The sequence below is a fragment of the Amia ocellicauda genome, chromosome 6, assembly GCF_036373705.1.
Source record: "Amia ocellicauda isolate fAmiCal2 chromosome 6, fAmiCal2.hap1, whole genome shotgun sequence".
NCBI classification, from domain to species: domain Eukaryota; kingdom Metazoa; phylum Chordata; class Actinopteri; order Amiiformes; family Amiidae; genus Amia; species Amia ocellicauda.
Genome location: NC_089855.1, coordinates 46,800,307 through 46,819,768, shown reverse-complemented (window position 1 = coordinate 46,819,768; position 19,462 = coordinate 46,800,307). Strand labels below are relative to the sequence as shown.

The 19,462-nt window shown below is 40.4% G+C and overlaps 1 pseudogene; it reads right to left on the bottom strand.

Moving 5' to 3' along the window:
* LOC136751892 (GTPase IMAP family member 8-like) overlaps positions 1 to 19,462 on the bottom strand; it is a 71,713-nt pseudogene that overhangs the window by 40,935 nt on the left and 11,316 nt on the right.

Sequence of the window (19,462 nt, the reverse complement as noted above, 5' to 3'; positions counted from 1 at the left end):
TCGATCTCATAAGTCATAACATTCATAACACACTCAAGAGTTTCAGTTGACACAGCTGCACGGTTTGCATAGTAGTAGATGACGTGAAGTAGTAGATGAAGTAGATGATTACAGATCTTTTTTCTGGTTTGTCTGAAGAGCAGCATGTATGTTGTTTATGTTCTTAGCTCTGAGCTGTTCCTCAAAATATAATATAAATATAGGGAGTTTGCGGTTTGACATTTCCAAGATAGAGTCAAGAAGGCAATGAGTTCTATTGTCTAGACCTTCACAGAAATAGTTATGCTATGATATTATTTCTGCAACAATGACAAATTTCAGGCCCCCTTGCCACGGCAACATTTCCAGTGAGATATTTTAACAATGTTAACTCTGCAATTTCTATTTAAGGCTAATCCTACAATAAGAATACAATACAATGAGTTACATGGTTACAGTAGGTTAAATAATCAGTATGCACACCAAACTTATTATCCCCAACACTTAGTGTATGAATATGTTATATAAAAATCCTTACAGTTGCCCTCTTTAATGTAATATGGAGCATAGCGACAGTTACATTAATATTTGATTCCAGCATGATCCTTTAATTAGCTGGGCCCGGTGGGCACCAAGCCTTTTAGGATCCACAGATTCCATCATTGAAGTCATCATGTTAGTTAAACAATTTTGAATACACATACAGATGCATGGACCAAAACACACCAACAATACGATAATGATTATACAAGGTAAAGGTAAAGGTGCTAACCACCCAAACATCATCCACCACCATCCCCAACTTTCCTCTCCCACTTCATCTTTTCGGAGGTGCTTGGCAACGTCTCTCATATCCTGTAAAGCTTTGGTAATATTTCCTACATCCGCATCATTCGGTGGGATAAATGTACAGCAGTGCTTTCCAATGAGAGTGCAGACACCCCCTTCCTTGGCTAATAACATGTCAAGCGCTAATCGATTCTGGGTGGTCATAAGCCGTGTTGCGGTTAGCTCAACCCTGACGGCTTCTAGTGCCATGATTGTTTAATTGGTAAACTGTGCAAGTCTATAATGTACGTGTTCGATAACATTCCACTGCTGAGCCACACCAACGGGGGAGATCATAGCAGTCCAGAAACGTTGCGCTCTGGAGGTTAGTCTGTGCTCTTCCGGAATAGAGGAGTCTATGCTTTGCTAATTAAGGAGGGTTGACTCTCATTTTTGTCTCCTCATGGAGGGGAGCTGACCTTTGACCAAAATATAGAGTCCGTCAGTCAGCCGTGTGAAGGCACAAGATCCGACCCAATCGTAGGGTAAGTGGGAATAAGCTTTATTACCACAAACCAAATACCAATCTTTCACCACGAATGTATCCCAAAGTGGAAAGGATATGTTACAGGATGGTTTTCTCTCATCACAGGTTAGTTCACTATGCTTATGAAGGCTAGGCGTTTTATGAATCAGAGAGATGTTACGGGGTGAAGGGGGTGTGCGTGTGTTTACACAAAGCTGGGGGTAAGTTACCAAGACCATTATTGCTTCCCCAAGCTTCTGTTCTGGACCAGCAGAGTGAGAAGAAAGGTTTACCAGGGGATGATGGAGGAAGTTGAACAGATTGTACAAACATCCTAGGGCCGGAGTCACTTATATCAATGCGGTAGGAAGCACATAAAGAATTAAAAAGACTACCAGGATCCAAAATACTGGCCAACATTAAACAATACATCTCATTTTCATCTGATGCCAAGACGTTAAGTGTAAAAGGTAAATTGGCGCCATGTGGCATTAAAGCGCACACATAACATGGGACGTCTCCTGCAGTCTGTCTCGCGATGTCATGAGCAGAATAAGTTACTCTTGTGAAAAGGGAAGAGTTCCTCCAGCTGGGCACGAGAAGGTGAAGCTGTGGGCAAGTCATCGATTCTGTAGCTCAGGCAGCAGATCAGGAGGAACAGGATATGCCACATCATTGTACCTGAAAGGAGAAAACTTCAGACAAAATTATCAGGCGCACGTTTCACCCTGGATGCATGTATCCATTGTGGGAAAAGATCGAGTCACAGCCATCACCTTGCAGGGTAGGTTGTAAGCTGCGTCCCCCAGCTTCCTAGGATTCAAGGTTTTAATTAGCACTTTATCCCCAACCACATACGAATGAGTAGGAAGACCACTATTTCCTGGTATAGTGTGAGTGATTTTTTCATGTATCGATGCCAATTTGTCAGCTAGCAAGAGCGCATATTCTGCCCGTAACACAGAGAGATCAGGGTTAGGTGCGGGGCCCCGTCCCTGCTTCCTTACCCACGGGGTGGGGAAGGGAACACCAAACACCGCCTCAAATGGTGAGACTCCAGTAGTTCTACTGGGAGAAAGGCGTATTTCAGCCAACACCATGGGCAGAAGCGCGACCCAATCTTTTGTTGCTTTTTCAGCCATTGCCTTGGTTAGTTTTTTCTTGATGGTTTGGTTCATTCTTTCCACGACCCCAGAAGACTGAGGGTGGTAAGGAATGTGGAATTTCCAATCAATGTTCAAATATTTTGTCAGTGCAGAGGTCACCTTGGAGGTGAAAGGGGTTCCTTGATCACTGTCTATAGCTATAGGGATGCCATAACGGGGAATAATTTCCTTTGCCAAAATCTTTACCACCGTCTGGGCGTTTTCCTTGGAACAAGGGAAAGCCTCAACCCATTTACTGAAAGGGTCCACCAGTACTAATAAGTACTTCAAAGGCCCTCGAGGCTCCATGTGGGTAAAGTCAACCTGCCACTGCAGAAAAGGAGCGTCTGGATAAACTAACACCTGATGAGTATCCTTAGAGCCCTGAGGATTATGTCTTGCACATGTAAGACAACTCTGCAACAATTGCCTGGTGATATCTCGCGAATGATATATGAAATATTTAGTCTGTATTTCCCGTTCAACTGATCTCCTGTCCCTGTGTGTTACTCCATGCAGATCATGAACCAAAAATGGTAACACAGAAGTAGGGAGAGCCAGCCGGCCCTCTTGATCATGCAACAAACCATTGTCGTCGGATCTACACCCCACAGCTTTCCAAAAAGCTAAGACCTTTTCCCCCGCACATTGTTGCATATGAAACAAATCAATATCTCGTGGCAGCAAGGCAGAGGCAGAGAGGCAGGAAGAAGTAGAGTCCCATGTCATCTACTACTAGGCAAACCGTGCAGCTGTGTCAACTGAAACTCTTGAGTGTGTTATGAATGTTATGACTTATGAGATCGAACACATTTCATGTCTGCCTAGCAACTAGATCTGTAATATGTTTGTAATATCTGTATGTACCTGCCCCGGAACTCTTGGCAATCAGACTTCTGACATGTATAAAAGTGTGTGTTGTTGCAAAAATAAACTGAAGACAAACGATCTGGCATTGTGTCGGTGACTTTCTTCTTCCCGGGCTCGTAATGCACTGAAAGGTTCCTACTGTTGTTGTGATACACTTGGGAAGCGATCCACATGTACCTGAAGGGTTTTGACTGGCAGTCAAGTTGTACCTTAACATAAATTAATGTAGATATATCTGAATTAGTTACCGTTAATATCAAGGATGGCAAATGATTAGGTGAGCGTACTCTTGCACGGACTGGTTAGTCATCCAGGACACGTCACACTCCTGTGTCTACGAACATTTTCTGCATCCGGTGGACGTGGAGCATGCGCAATAGCTAACCATAGCAGAGTCATTGTATTGAGGGACCTCATTCTCATTGTATTGACATTAATGAATTTAATTAATCAGAATTGTCTTTGATTCAGGTACAACAAACAAGAATTAATAATTTAATGAACATGTAAGATATTATTTGTTAGAATGTATTTTTCTATGGGAAATTCTATACCATCTGGTTTGGTAGAGGAAACAGATCTCCTCCTTGTAGCCCCTGGTAGCCCCTGGTAGCCCTGGTAACCCTATCTTTATGACCAGAGACCAAAAGGGACCTGTCCTCTGATTGGCTCTTAGCCAAACTCAAAATGACCCCCCACTTCTAGATTACTTTAGCATAAGACACCCAAGTCATGGTGGTGGCAAAATGCTATTGGTTGGAAGGAAACCTTATAAAAGGGAAAACAAAGAGAATTTGAGTTATCTTAACTTCTTCATCCTGCAACAAGAAACAAGACTGAGCTGGAGAGAGAGAGAGAGACACAGAGCTTCCTGCCTGACCAGACTGGCCTATAAGCTGTACTGTGAGGAGAAAGAAGAAAATGGGTGTTATCTGTTTCTTACTGTAATCCAGCAGAAGCTTAATATTACTTATTTTCAGTAATATAATTGAATGATATTAGTTTACTATTTTTGTCAAAATAAATGATTATTGCACATCTGTGACTTGACCGCATCTTCCCTCTAAAAACAATCTTAAAAGAGAAACCAATTGACTATGAGTTTTCAGTTCAACTATTTATTTAGATTGACTGAAAAACCAAGCATCTCAAAATTCTCTTACAAACATAAACACGATTAATTCATTTAATGCAAACATATTTCTAGCTTGCTAATCAAACACATGCCTTAGTTGATTTTTTTGTGTAGTATTACAGGGTTATACCAACTACCCAGTGTAAATGCTGTTCAAATATAGTCTACTGTTGGGAAGGTGCATGGACTTGCTGTCTCTAGCTTTTCTTATGCTATTGTGATTTGCTGGGAGTGACATGATCTCTTTTCCATGGAGCTGATAGTTTACAGACCAAAGTTCTCAAACAAAAATGTTTTGTGTTAGATTTTTTTATTTCCCAAAACACCTTTTCACAAATACTGCAATTACTTGTCTTTGGGACCATAATCACTTATCAGCTTTTTTCAATCCTAGCATTATAACAAAAAATAACTATTTACAAATTAATATGTACAATTGCTTTGAATCTGCAATAAGCTTTGTGTGTGGTTATGCTTTTTGGTCACACCATCCTGTCCTGCCAAGACACACTGCCTTCAGGAGAGTTGAAGAAGGTACTGAAGATCTCCCTCACATTACAGGCCTCTGTTGAGCCCTGTTTCCTCCCATGTGTCTTACTGGTGCCATGGTGGTGGTGCTTGTATTGTTATATGTTTGCCGTCTATTGCTCCCAGACAATTTGGGAAATTCAATTTTTCCAAGAATCCTTGGGCCACCCCCTTCAAAGTGTCTTGTGTTGGCCTGGGTAGCCTCTCCATCATCACCTTTTCAATGGTTGCAAACACCATATGGACAGAGTTGATGACAGTTGTGTCATCAGTTTGTTTCAGTTAACATATGCAAAGCGAGATGGAAGACGTTAAGGGATACTTTTGTGAAAAGCAGAAAAAATAAAGATCTGCCAAGTGGATCAGCAAGTGGCACTCAAAAAGACTGGAAGTATGCTGAAATAATGCCCTTCCTTTTGCTCCACCTACAGCCAAGAAGGTCTGTATGAAATTCAAACATGTAATTTACATTAAATTTAACAATGTGATGACAGTATTGGTGAATATAGCAACATTGTAATTTTTCATAGTGTATTACAAGAGTACAAGAAAGTATCAATTAAAATGATGACGTTCCTATGCAAATTGTTCCCATGCCATAAAGACATTGCAAGGACTAATTATTTTGTTTTTGATGTTGTTTGTTTTTATACAGTTCCCAAAGCAACTTGAGCAATCCACAAACAGTAAATGTGGAACACAGGTACAGATATGCTACCCCACTGTCATCATCGGGTACAGATGAACGATCCAGTACCTCTGGTATTGCCTTACAGAGGGCCAAATCTGTTTCTCCAGCCCCATTACTTGCTGCACGCACAATCTCCAGGGAGAGGGAAAGGCCCTCTATGTCCTGTAGCCCCAGGGAGTGGATGTCCACACCAGCAGTGACACAACGTGCTCCTCAAGAAAAATAATTGGGGAGCGGCTGATGTCCTTCCTTCAAGAGCCAATTCCGAAACCACACATACCAGATGATGAACCTGATTAATCTTATCACTTTGCTCAGATTGGATAAGGACAGGAGGCAACAAGCCAAAATAGGGATGTTGAACACCATACACAACCTTGAAAAAGCTCAACACCACCAAACTACTGTCTCCCCACAACATGCAACTGATTGGCAACCCATTCACCCTCCACCACAAACACCACTACCTCCCCTCACTCAGGATATTACATGGCACTCCAGTCACACCTCCAGGCCAGTAGACTTTTGGCCAATTACCCTTCCCCCACAAGATACACAATGGGAAGACGAGAGCACTGGGGGGTCTTACTACAAAGACCTGTAAGTAGCCAAATACAGAGCAAAACGTGCTCAAACCTGTTTTAAATATGTGAAATGTTCATTTGTTTTAAAAATGCCTATTATTTGTACTTTTGCTGTTTTAAAAAGTTGAATGTTTATTTAATATATTTATTAATAAAAACAAACAAAAAATATTTAAAAGTTTCTTGAGCTTGTGGTCAGTGATTTCTTGCCTATGACATTTCAATCTTACAGCAATGCAATAGCCAGTCTCTGCTTGGGTTCTATGGCAGTTTGTAATTTGTTGATTGTCTGGTCAGTTCAGGGCCAATGAGGGAGTTCATCCATCTGCTCTGCACTCATCCTAAGGTACTGATGATGGTATTGGCTGTCCATCTTCAGTTCAGCCACAAGATGATGATAATCTCCTTGTTGTCTCCTTCGGTGGTTGAGAGGATGCACCCAATACCTCCTCCTTCTCCTTCTGCCCCTCTGTAGTCTTTCAAGCAGGAGAACAAATGCCAGTGTTCTGCTCCTGCTCACAGGCACTGTATCTATATTTCACATACAAAATAAATGAGGATGATTGTATTTTTAACGACTACAACACAGCTACAAATCTTTTATCCATGTCGTTCATAACTGGACTTTTAAGTGTATTAACTTTGTCTGTAGGCTACAGCACAAAAAAGTAGGACATAACAACAATAAACACAACTAAACTGGACAATAAAATAACCATTAAGCCAACTTACCCATGGTAGAACCCAAAAATCAAGGAGAAAATACAAAATCAAAAGGGAGTCAACGTCGGACAGGCAAAGTAGTGTATTTGTTGATCTGTTGATCTCACAATACAGCTGCATCACAGCGCTCCGCTTCTGAACTGCTCCTCGTCAGAACCACAACACGCCGCACAAGCGCCCGGTGTAATCAAGGGGTTAGCATGCATGCTGCTGTGCGCCACAGCATGTATCGGTGTCTGAAGCTGTTATTATTGGAGGGGTGGGAGTACTCATACCCTGAATAATATAACCTCATGAGGGAATTTTGGTGGTGTCTCCAGTATGTAACATACTTATACTGGAGACTCTTTACATGAGAATCTACTGGACTTCATCAGAAAGTCTTTATGGTTAAATTATTTAATTGTCTTAGCTGGCTACCCTTGTATTCACCTGCTTTAGAGGTATGGCTGCCAATTAGGGTAGGGCTGTGGGGAACTATTTAAATGGTTAGTTTAGATCTGGAAGAGAGGGGGGGCTCACAAAGCTTGTGGTGAGGCTATGCCAGGGAGCTGGGGTGTGTGTAATTACTTTCTTATTTATGTTTATTTATGTAAGCCTGGGAGTTTAGTTGTGGATTAGTCTTCTTTTATTTTTGATATTTTATTAATAAACAAGCCCTGTTGTTTTTGCACCAACCTTCTGGTATGGACTGTCATTATTCTCCACCCACACTAGTGCCTTGCCACAGACTATCCCTTTATTAGTGGTGGTACAGTGAGGGAAAAAAGTATTTGATCCCCTGGTGATTTTGTACGTTTGCCCACTGACAAAGAAATGATCAGTCTATAATTTTAATGGTAGGTGTATTTTAACAGTGAGACACAGAATAACAACAAAAAATCCAGAAAAACGCATTTCAAAAAAGTTATACATTGATTTGCATGTTAATGAGGGAAATAAGTATTTGACCCCTTCGACTTAGTACTTGGTGGCAAAACCCTTGTTGGCAATCACAGAGGTCAGACGTTTCTTGTAGTTGGCCACCAGGTTTGCACACATCTCAGGAGGGATTTTGTCCCACTCCTCTTTGCAGATCCTCTCCAAGTCATTAAGGTTTCGAGGCTGACGTTTGGCAACTCGAACCTTCAGCTCCCTCCACAGATTTTCTATGGGATTAAGGTCTGGAGACTGGCTAGGCCATTCCAGGACCATGATGTGCTTCTTCTTGAGCCACTCCTTTGTTGCCTTGGCTGTGTGTTTTGGGTCTTTGTCATGCTGGAATACCCATCCACAACCCATTTTCAATGCCCTGGCTGAGGGAAGGAGTTTCTCACCCAAGATTTGAAGTACATGGCCCCGTCCATCGTTCCTTTCATGCGGTGTAGTTGTCCTGTCCCCTAAGCAGAAAACCCCCCCCAAAGCATAATGTTTCCACCTCCATGTTTGACGGTGGGGATGGTGTTCTTGGGGTCATTCCTCCTCCTCCAAACACGGCGAGTTGAGTTGATGCCAAAGAGCTCGATTTTGGTCTCATCTGACCACAACACTTTCACCCAGTTCTCCTCTGAATCATTCAGATGTTCATTGGCAAACTTCAGACGGGCCTGTACATGTGCTTTCTTGAGCAGGGGGACCTTGCGGGCGCTGCAGGATTTCAGTCCTTCACGGCGTAGTGTGTTACCAATTGTTACCATTTCTTTGTGTAGCGTTATGTTGGGTGTATTTTCAGAAGAGCATGTTGGGCTCTGAGCTGAAGCACTGATCTAAAGAAGACCTCTCCCCCCCAAAGTTATCAGATTTCCTTAGCTCATCAGCTTGGAACTGGTTTGCATCAAAGTGACAGTTTTGAGGAGGATGGCACCGAGAAGAGGCCAAATAGTTTGGAATTCTGCTATGAGATGTCTGGAGAAAGGGGCCTGTAGGTGATAAAAACTCTTTGAAGTGGACGAGAGCCGAAATCCCGACATAGAGCTACGAACCCGGGCCAACCGGCATTTCCAAAAGATGGCATGGATTGACATCAGTCATAAATCAAGCCACCCTCCAATAGGACACTGGGGGCTGAAACCGAAATCCAATCTCAAGAACTCAGGAACCAATCACCTATTGATCTGACAGACTATAAGGAACAGCGGAAGGTCTCTCTCTCTCTCTCTCTCACCCGAACCAGTAACTCGCTTAACCTGTAGCTCTGTTGTCAGAACCGGAACCAGAAACCAACCAAGTCTTTGCCGGCAACAGAAGAGTTAAACTGGGAGAAGGAGATTGAGGCGTACGGAGAATTCTTTTAAAGGACTTTATTAAGTAAAGAACTTTTCAGACTGCGCTGCCCGCCTGTGCCCACCTGATCAGTGGAGTTTTACAGCTGGACAATTGACTAAGTCGACTGTATACGAAAGTGTCAGTCATTTAAATAGCTATTGAGTCTTAAGAAACTTGACCCTTGGAACGAACAGGGCCCTGCTTTCCTCAAAGACTTTGTCTTCAAGTAACTACGGTGGAAACCCTGCTTACAAAGAAGATTTTGTGCACAACCTTGGAGCCTTCAAACCAGTGGAAAATCTGTTTGGAAAAGACTCTACATTCGCGACACCCCAACTTCCAGGTGCATCGACTGAGTGGAAGTTCTTGGACAAAGCCGAACCGGACTGCCTTTGTTCCAAACCACACGGACCTCGTGCCGTGTGCTGTTATCTGAGCCCGAAGACAGAGAGGCCTCTCTACGACGAAGTTCACATAAGTTTAACAGTTTGGAGTTTGTGATTCATGACATTTGAGAAATCAATTAAAAATGTTAATCTGTGATTCATAACTCTAGAATGTGTAATATCATTTAGTTTTCTTAAATAAATGTGTGTTGCATGAAACTGTTTTGTTGATAATTTTAGAAATAAAATCTGTCAACGCCGAGAAATATCTTCTCATTCCTGTTTAACTGTTTAGTCTGAAATTGACACAAGTTAATAGACATTAGATTATTGGTGGCCCTGCCTATCCTTAATCATTGAATAATAATCAGTTAAGGGAAATTGTGGTAACAAGTAATGACAGGATCTTTCTCGGCACCTAAATGTAAATGAGACTGATATATATATAACGAGAAGTTACCTGACATAAATACTAACCTGCGTAGTTATTTAATGTCTGACTAATAATACTAACGAGAGACTCACCTTCATCTTACTAGCCGGTATTGTAGTCAATGTGTTTATAACCTTTTTTGTTTAACGATTTGTGTTATCATATGCGATCCCATGGTCTTTGATTTGGTCACGGAAGTGATTTGTCTTTGATTTGTTGATCTAGAGTTGAATTTTAATTAGTTTTTCCCTTTTTGTATAACTAGTGTAGTGCTACATTTGATCTTTGTTTTTAATAAATTTGGGAATTGATATCTTTGGAATTGGTGTCTGCATCCAATTATTGCAGAAATTGTGTTCTACAAGATTCTAGGATTCTTGATAAGGTGATACTTAAATTCACTTCTTTGAACTGAAATGTATAAGTGTACCATACTCTACACAGGTTTGTAATACTACTACTACTAATAATAATAATATTTTTGCCTTATCACTATCCTTGCTGATTTAAGCTATTCAATCATGATAATACAGGCTACATGAACAGCATTATACAGAAATAATTGTATATGATACAGTTCATAAACAGAATAGAGGGAGAAAGGGTATTGATAGACCTCGTTCAGAAAGTGATTGTATTTTTACCTTTAGAAAATACAGTGCTTACATATGGAGGGTCAGTCCTCCTGACAAATCTAATTTATTAATTTGTTATTTTTCACTTAAGCGTTAAATTCAGTGCAGATGTGGATGTCTTATTATTGTTGCTATTGATTTCTAACATTAAGTTAGGCTGAATTTGAATAATTATCCACTCTAACTGTATACCAATGGCTGAATGCGTCTTGCGGTCTGATTTGCTGCTAGTTCATGTTCCCTGAACCGTGTTACTGAAATGCATTTCTAATAAGGAGAATCTAAAATACTTATTAATCACCTTCTAATTGTTTGTTCACCCCCCTCGGACCACACTTCATCAGCACCTCCTTCCCCACGGACCGTATATGCAGCAACCACAGTTTCTGTGTCTGTGGCCTGTGTCTCAAACAGAAACCAGTCATGAAACCCACAGAAGGAGACAGAGAGGAGAGAAAGGACATGACCTTGTGTTGAAGTTTACCAGGGTTTTGCTCAGTCAGTCTCATTCTGAAAGAACAGCTTAGGGAACCTTAAGACCGATTCCCCAAAAACAGTAATATAGAGGAACTGAACAAAATGTATGGGACATGCAATAAGTTAAACAACCTTTAACTTTCAATTTGTGCAGCTATTAAAGTTTTGATTTTCCCACCAAAAATACAGTCTAATTCGTGGAGCAATCAGAATAATCGGAACTAAAAAGCAAAAATGTTCCACAGAAGTTTATCTTGGGGGCTCTAGTGCAGACTCAACCAGTCAACCAACCCTTTAGAAAAACATATATATATATATATATATATATATATATATATATATATATATATATATATATATATATATATATATATATATAATTGAAATTGAAGAGTTTCAAATTTATATTGTTGTTTTATATGTTATACGTATGTAAGTGGGAGGTCCAAGATGGCATCTTGAATAGATGTACTTTGAAACTTCTTTAAGTATGTGAATCTCTTTTCAGATTTAATTATCAATCTGCCAATTTGAGCCATCACATCTTGATCACATCTAATCATAAGCTAGTCAGAGCCCCAACGATTTTACTAAACATGTTTAATATTTTTACGACTCGATCGGCAAGGATTGTGTAGAGCAGGGGTAGTCAATAGGCAGACCGCTGCTCAAATCTGGACAGCCAGAAACTTTTGAATGGACCCCTAGAATGATTTGTTTTAACATATCATGATTAAAAAAAAATGTAATGTTTTTTCTTTTTGCACAGCATAACTTCCTGGTTATTAGGTAATAGGACATTATATATTTGCTTTAGTATTGGATGTATTATATAGAGCTAGTGTTCTTTTGTTAATTAGTTGATTGTTCAGATTCCCAATTTGGACATTTCTATACATGCATTTTGTACTGGGGCAAGAGCATCACTTTGTACTAGTACATAAAACAGGTATTTGGTTTGTTTTCCTGATTTCTATAAATAAACAGCTAAACTGTGGATCATTTGTCGTGTGGCCATAATTCAACCTCACCTCCAAAATAGAAAAGTGCATATACACGACCAGTGGCATATTTATAGGGGGGATGGTGCCATATCTTTTATTCACCTAGAAACTCCCAACTGATTTTCAATGAAGATGCATAGTTCTAGAAGGAGCACAAATCGAGAATCACTTCTATTACAGAGCTCCACTGAAATAGATCTCTGTGATAGACAAGTACCAGACACTGCGTCTACTTTGCTGCATAGTGTCGATTGTGTGATTCATTGCCAGATGTGTCCCAAAGTGATATGTGGTTGTGAAGCAAAGATATGTTTGAATCAAAATCTACCTGATTTCATTGATTTCGAGATTTCAATTTTATCTGGGGGCGGACCCCCCCACCCACCTGTGAATTCCTAATTCCTCTTTGCCCTCATTTTGCAACATTAAGTTTGTGCAGTTGACAGTAGGACAAAGGAAAACAGTAAAGACTTGAATCTAATAAGACTTAAAATGTTCTATTATGTTCATCTATAAGCTTACAATAATCTTTAACAAAGCATTTTAATACTAATATTTACATTTATTTAACATTTTATTTTTGTACTTTGTCAAATGAATGTACTAAATACACCGATCAGCCATAACATTATGACCACCTGCCTAATATTGTGTAGGTCCCCCTTTTGCCACCAAAATAGCCCTGACCTGTCGAGGCATGGACTCCACTAGACCTCTGAAGGTGTGCTGTGGTATCTGGCACCAAGACGTTAGCAGCAGATCCTTCAAGTCCTGTAAGTTGCGAGGTGGGGCCTCCATGGATTGGACTTGTTTGTCCAGCACATCCCACAGATGCTCGATTGGATTGAGATCTGGGGAATTTGGAGGCCAAGTCAACACCCTGAGCTCGTGATTTATCAGACCAGGCCACCTTCTTCCATTGCTCCGTGGTCCAGTTCTATTGCTCACATGCCCATTGTAGGCACTTTTGGCATTGGACAGAGGTCAGCATGGGCACCCTGACTGGTCTGCGGCTACGCAGCCCCATACGCAACAAACTACGAAGCACTGTGTGTTCCGAGACCTTCGTCTACCTTCAGTAGCTCGTCTGTTGGATTGGACCAGACAGGCCAGCCTTCGCTCCCCATGTGCATCAATGAGCCTTGGCCACCCATAACGATGTCGCTTTTTCACTGCTTTTCCTTCCTTGGACCACTTTTGATAGGTACTGACCACTGCAGACTGGGAACACCCCACAAGAGCTGCAGTTTTGGAGATGCTCTGACCCAGTCGTCTAGCCATCTCAATTTGGCCCTTGTCAAAGTCGCTCAGTTCCTTACGCTGCCCATTTTTCCTGCTTCTAACACATCAACTTTGAGGACAAAATGTTCACTTGCTGCGTAATATATCCCACCCACTGACAGGTGCCATGATAACGAGATTATCAGTGTTATTCACTTCACCTGTCATGTTATGGCTGATCAGTTGTAACGGTTCCACTCGGTTGGGCGCCAGGTGAGGAAAGAGCACAGCAGAAAAAAACAAAAGATCGAACAAAAAATAAATAAGTAAAGATGACCGGTAACTGGTGGAACGTTACCAGGGCACAGGTAGTAAGAGCACTGACATATAAACTAAAGATAGAAAGTAAAGATCACATAACCTGGTCCCTGTGCCAGCTAACCAGATCATAAGACCCACAGGGTCAATAATTGCCGACAGAGGTAACTGTCTACCAAACAATTAAGTGAAAAAAGAAGCACAAACGTAATAAATACAATATCCAAAGATCTAAATCCTATCAAAAAATGTCTCAGCCAAAACAAATAAAAATGTTCAATTATAAATAGTTGAAATAACAACCAAATACCTTAAATTTCAGTTTAGGTATATATATTATTCTCCCCTTGGTTGAGCTCAACATAAACTGTAATAACCCATACAAAAGATTAACAAACTAGCAATAGTAGCAACAAAAAAAGAGACAGTTGTCATACAAGAGATACAAAGTTGGAAAATATGAAAATGAATCAGGATTACACAAAATAAAGTATTGATAATGCTGGGGAAAAGAAAGAGGGGAAAAAAACTAGTTTCTGGGGTATAGTAATAAGGAATGTAGCTGGACTCCAAAGAATATGCACTATAAAAAGAAGCAAGGAAGACGAAAATAAATAGAAAATAGCAAAAGAGCCCAGCTTCCCTAAAACTATACGATAGCAATACTAACTAGAAATAAACCAAGCAAGAATAGAAACAAATGGAACAGAATAATAGCAATAACCATAATAACCACCAATGATAAACGCTAATGACAACGGGGTACCAGGACTGGTAGAGGCAGTCAGGAAAAAAAAAAAAAAAAGTCACCCAACTGCAGCAGGAGCCAGTCCAGAATTCCGGTCCACTTCCAGCCATAGACAGCACAGCAGCAATCCTCTTCTAGTAGTAATGTCCACTGCTAGCAACATACGCAATAGCACATCTCCAACAAAAGAATGGAAAAAACACTCCCGATAAAACACTGCAGCCACTCCACCTCACCTTCTTGCCTGCATGTCCATGGACTAAACAGTCCGTCTGTGAAAAAATCCCTGTTTCCCATCTCCACTTACTTCTTAGTTCCTCCCTATTCCTTTACCCGCTCCTTTTCATAGGGAAATCCTTGATCGCTCTCTACTCCAGACTGTTACACAGTGTATATTTACATATATTTAATCTTGAACTTTTCCTGTCACAACCATTAATTCAGTCTGTTATATATTTGCTAGAACATAAATAAGTAAAAATAACTAGAACTGTCAGGCTCCCAAGCCCCAGTAAAAGTATTGGTTAACTGGGTTTAGTTCTCGATGTGCCAAGATTGAAATCAAAAACTTTTACTGCTTGAAAGATTCCTATCAAGTTTAAGATCAATCCTTCAACCCCTTAATAATAATAATAATAATAATAATAATAATAATAATAATAATAATAATAATAATAATAATAATAATAATTGTTATTGGCACTTTTTCGAAAGGGGGGGCTGCGGGGGATTTGACCTTTGACCTGAACTTGAGTTGAACTCAGGGGGTCCCTTCCTAGGGGGTGGGAGGGTGTTTGTGCCGCGTCACAGAATAATTACCATATTGATGGATTCTGAAGGAATGTGCAGGGTGGTGGGGGGTCTTCAACTGTTTTTCAAACCCTCCAAAAGATTTGTCTTTAAGCCAGACTGATTCTTTAGTAAAATAGCTATTTTTCTCTATACGTGTGAAGCTCCAAAAGAGCGCTACGTAAACCCTTCAGATTCTTTAGAAAACAAAGATATTTTTCCTTACGCGAGTGAAGCTCCAAAAGAGTTCTATTAAAGCCCTCCCGATTCTTTAGTAACATAGATACTTTTACTTAAGCGAGATCCGCGAGGCTGTCTCTTCAACAGGGCCAAAGCTGTTACCTCTTTCAAATGGACAAGGGTTATGTCAGTCTGGAGCTTTTTGAGCAAGTGGGGGTGGCGAGGAGCTGTCTACGTCTTTAGTAACCTCGGATCGGTGAAGAATTAGTATATTTGGGGGCGGAGTTGACAGAGCACTGAAGGAATAGCCTATCAGGTTAGAGTATGGTTAGAATAATTTAATATTTGTGGGCGGAGCTAACAGGGCACTGGTGACAGGTGGGTCTGTTTTCAATTTAAGAAGCGGCTCTGTTGACATTGGAGGCGATGGGCCCCCCGGGCCCCGGACAAGGGAATGTGTTGAGAGACAGCGATCTGTAGAAGCGCTGGGGCTGTGGGCAGCTGGAGAGACACAAGATGGACTGAATCCTGAATATGAGCAAAATGGAAAGAAATGTAATACAGAAAATGTAAATTAAAACTTACAAGACCAATATTTTCTTGCATTTCAGAATATATCAAACATATTATTTAAAGAACAGATAAAATGTAAAGATTGAATAAATACAATTATTAAGTTTTAAAGGTGTGTGTGTGTGTGTTTTCACAACAGTGTGCAATGTAAATTAAATGTAACATTACTAAGTTAAGTGAAGAAATCCTTAAATATAGAAGAGTTATAGAATATATGTTATATAAGAAGCATAGACTATATATGTAGAAACTGGGACATTTCAATACAACTCAATAAAAGCAGCATTTGTAATAATATTAGTAACCAAATATCAAATTATTTTAAATAAATATGTAATATAATTCATTCATGCATTAAGATTAAGTACATTTACACATTAGAATAGCTTGACAATATCAAGTTTGAACAGCCTTCAGTACATTTAAGTAGTATCATTCTTACAGAGGGGTGTGTGTGTATGCATGTGTGTGTGTGTGTGTGTGTGTGTGTATGCATGTGTGTGTGTGTTTACATATATACCGAGTGCAGGCTGGAACGCTTTTCTCAAGGGCTCAGATTCTGATGAGAACGAGCTGTTATCTAGCCGCTTGTATTTAAAAAAAAAAAAAAAAAGTTTATCTTAATAATGTGATAAAGAATCCTACCCGAAACGATGTTGGAAAGCTTTAACTATAAGGCTATTAAAATATAAGCGTTATTCTTAACCATTAAGCTGTATGAAGATATAAAAACATGATAAAAATGTAATTAATGAATGATGGTTACGACAAAACATTTAGGAATCTGGAGGTACATACAGCCGCTATGTGTTAAAAGATAACACGTGTGGTAGTGGTGGGGGGTGGTTGTACCATCAATCACGCGAGAGAGAGAGAGAGACCACTTAATAAGTCCCCTTGTCTAAAGAGGTATTTTGGTTCTAAAATGTAATACAATATAATAAGAGATGTATACAAACCTAGAAACGTGTGTATTTAATGTTGATGTCATAATGTTTAGGGTCGACTGCTTATATAACTATATTCTTTACATAGTTTTAAACACGTGGAGATATACACTCACCTAAAGGATTATTAGGAACACCATACTAATACTGTGTTTGACCCCCTTTCGCCTTCAGAACTGCCTTAATTCTACATGGCATTGATTCAACAAGGTGCTGAAAGCATTCTTTAGAAATGTTGGCCCATATTGATAGGATAGCATCTTGCAGTTGATGGAGATTTGTGGGATGCACATCCAGGGCACGAAGCTCCCGTTCCACCACATCCCAAAGATGCTCTATTGGGTTGAGATCTGGTGACTGTGGGGGCCAGTTTATTACAGTGAACTCATTGTCATGTTCAAGAAACCAATTTGAAATGATTCAACCTTTGTGACATGGTGCATTATCCTGCTGGAAGTAGCCATCAGAGGATGGGTACATGGTGGTCATAAAGGGATGGACATGGTCAGAAACAATGCTCAGGTAGGCCGTGTCATTTAAACGATGCCCAATTGGCACTAAGGGGCCTAAAGTGTGCCAAGAAAACATCCCCCACACCATTACACCACCACCACCAGCCTGCACAGTGGTAACAAGGCATGATGGATCCATGTTCTCATTCTGTTTACGCCAAATTCTGACTCTACCATCTGAATGTCTCAACAGAAATCGAGACTCATCAGACCAGGCAACATTTTTCCAGTCTTCAACTGTCCAATTTTGGTGAGCTTGTGCAAATTGTAGCCTCTTTTTCCTATTTGTAGTGGAGATGAGTGGTACCCAGTGGGGTCTTCTGCTGTTGTAGCCCATCCGCCTCAAGGTTGTACGTGTTGTGGCTTCACAAATGCTTTGCTGCATACCTCGGTTGTAACGAGTGGTTATTTCAGTCAAAGTTGCTCTTCTATCAGCTTCAATCAGTCGGCCCATTCTCCTCTGACCTCTAGCATCAACAAGGCATTTTCGCCCACAGGACTGCCGCATACTGGATGTTTTTCCCTTTTCACACCATTCTTTGTAAACCCTAGAAATGGTTGTGCGTGAAAATCCCAGTAACTGAGCAGATTGTGAAATACTCAGACCGGCCCGTCTGGCACCAACAACCATGCCACGCTCAAAATTGCTTAAATCACCTTTCTTTCCCATTCAGACATTCAGTTTGGAGTTCAGGAGATTGTCTTGACCAGGACCACACCCCTAAATGCATTGAAGCAACTGCCATGTGATTGGTTGGTTAGATAATTGCATTAATGAGAAATTGAACAGGTGTTCCTAATAATCCTTTAGGTGAGTGTATATATTATATATCAAAATAAATGGAAAGACCTACAGAAAACTTTATTAAACATATGTCAACAACAAGCGTTGTACATGATCTACAACATACGATAGATGCGTGTAATTTACAGAACATTTAAAGATATTAAGGTTAAATAAAATCTAATAAGCCCGATATTTTCACGAACAGGACATGTTTTCAAGCGCGTGAACGGAAAGGTTGCGGGGATTGCGGCGTCATCAGCGCGTGTTTAAATGCGGGTCGCGGCGGAGATTCAGGCCGTTTGGTCCAGAGCACACAGACCGTGCGGAGCGGACACTACACTTCTCCAATTCATTCATTAATCAAGAAATATTTAGATATCCGTACACTCGTTCAGAAAGATTAAAAATATGCTACATTGACATACGTATTTAAGAAACCTAATATTTGAAATGTTTTAAATATATTTGAATTGTATTTAAACGTTTAAATTCTGTTTATAGGAAACGTTGATTTTCAAACGTGTCAAGAGCCTTTTACACTAGGTACTATTATTTATTGATGTATTTGTTTTATATTTATAAATAATAGGCACAACGCGATGTTTCTCACAAGCGCCCGTGTATCTGCAGGATTACCGAGCGCCCCGTATCCACAATGTGCTCGATCTCTACACGAGCGAATCAATGAACACGGGTAAGACTCATTTAATAATGTATCGACCGTATTAATGATACGCGTTATGAATGTATGTACATTTTATTTTCATATAACCATATTTACTTTCAGATTTGTTCCCGACATTAGATGACGAGTGAACCAGCACGTCAAACGCTGAGCCGCGTAGGTTATACTTTTCATTTTATACATGTAATAAATATCTCGCCAGGATGTGTGATGTTAAATTATGGATCTATACGGGCGGATTTTTATATTATTTTGTGTTTTTATCAGAGGATCTATCCAGACGGAAAATAACGCGTTCCGAGGGTGAGTGAGACCTTTATTCCGTCACTCCGAGAGATGGAGCCGTGCTCATATTGCACACAGTGCGCACAATGGCTCTATTGTCTGGCGCTGTCCGGCGTGCTGTGCTGAGCGCCTGCGCCGAGCCATCTGAGCAGAATGATGCGCACGCAGGCCGGCCCCGAGGCATGCTGGGATCTGTAGTGTTTAAAGGGCTGTAGTAGTCCACGTTTGAAAGTGAAAGTAACCTGGCTGCAGCGCCCAGACTAACCTAGGGTATTAACTCATGTTTATA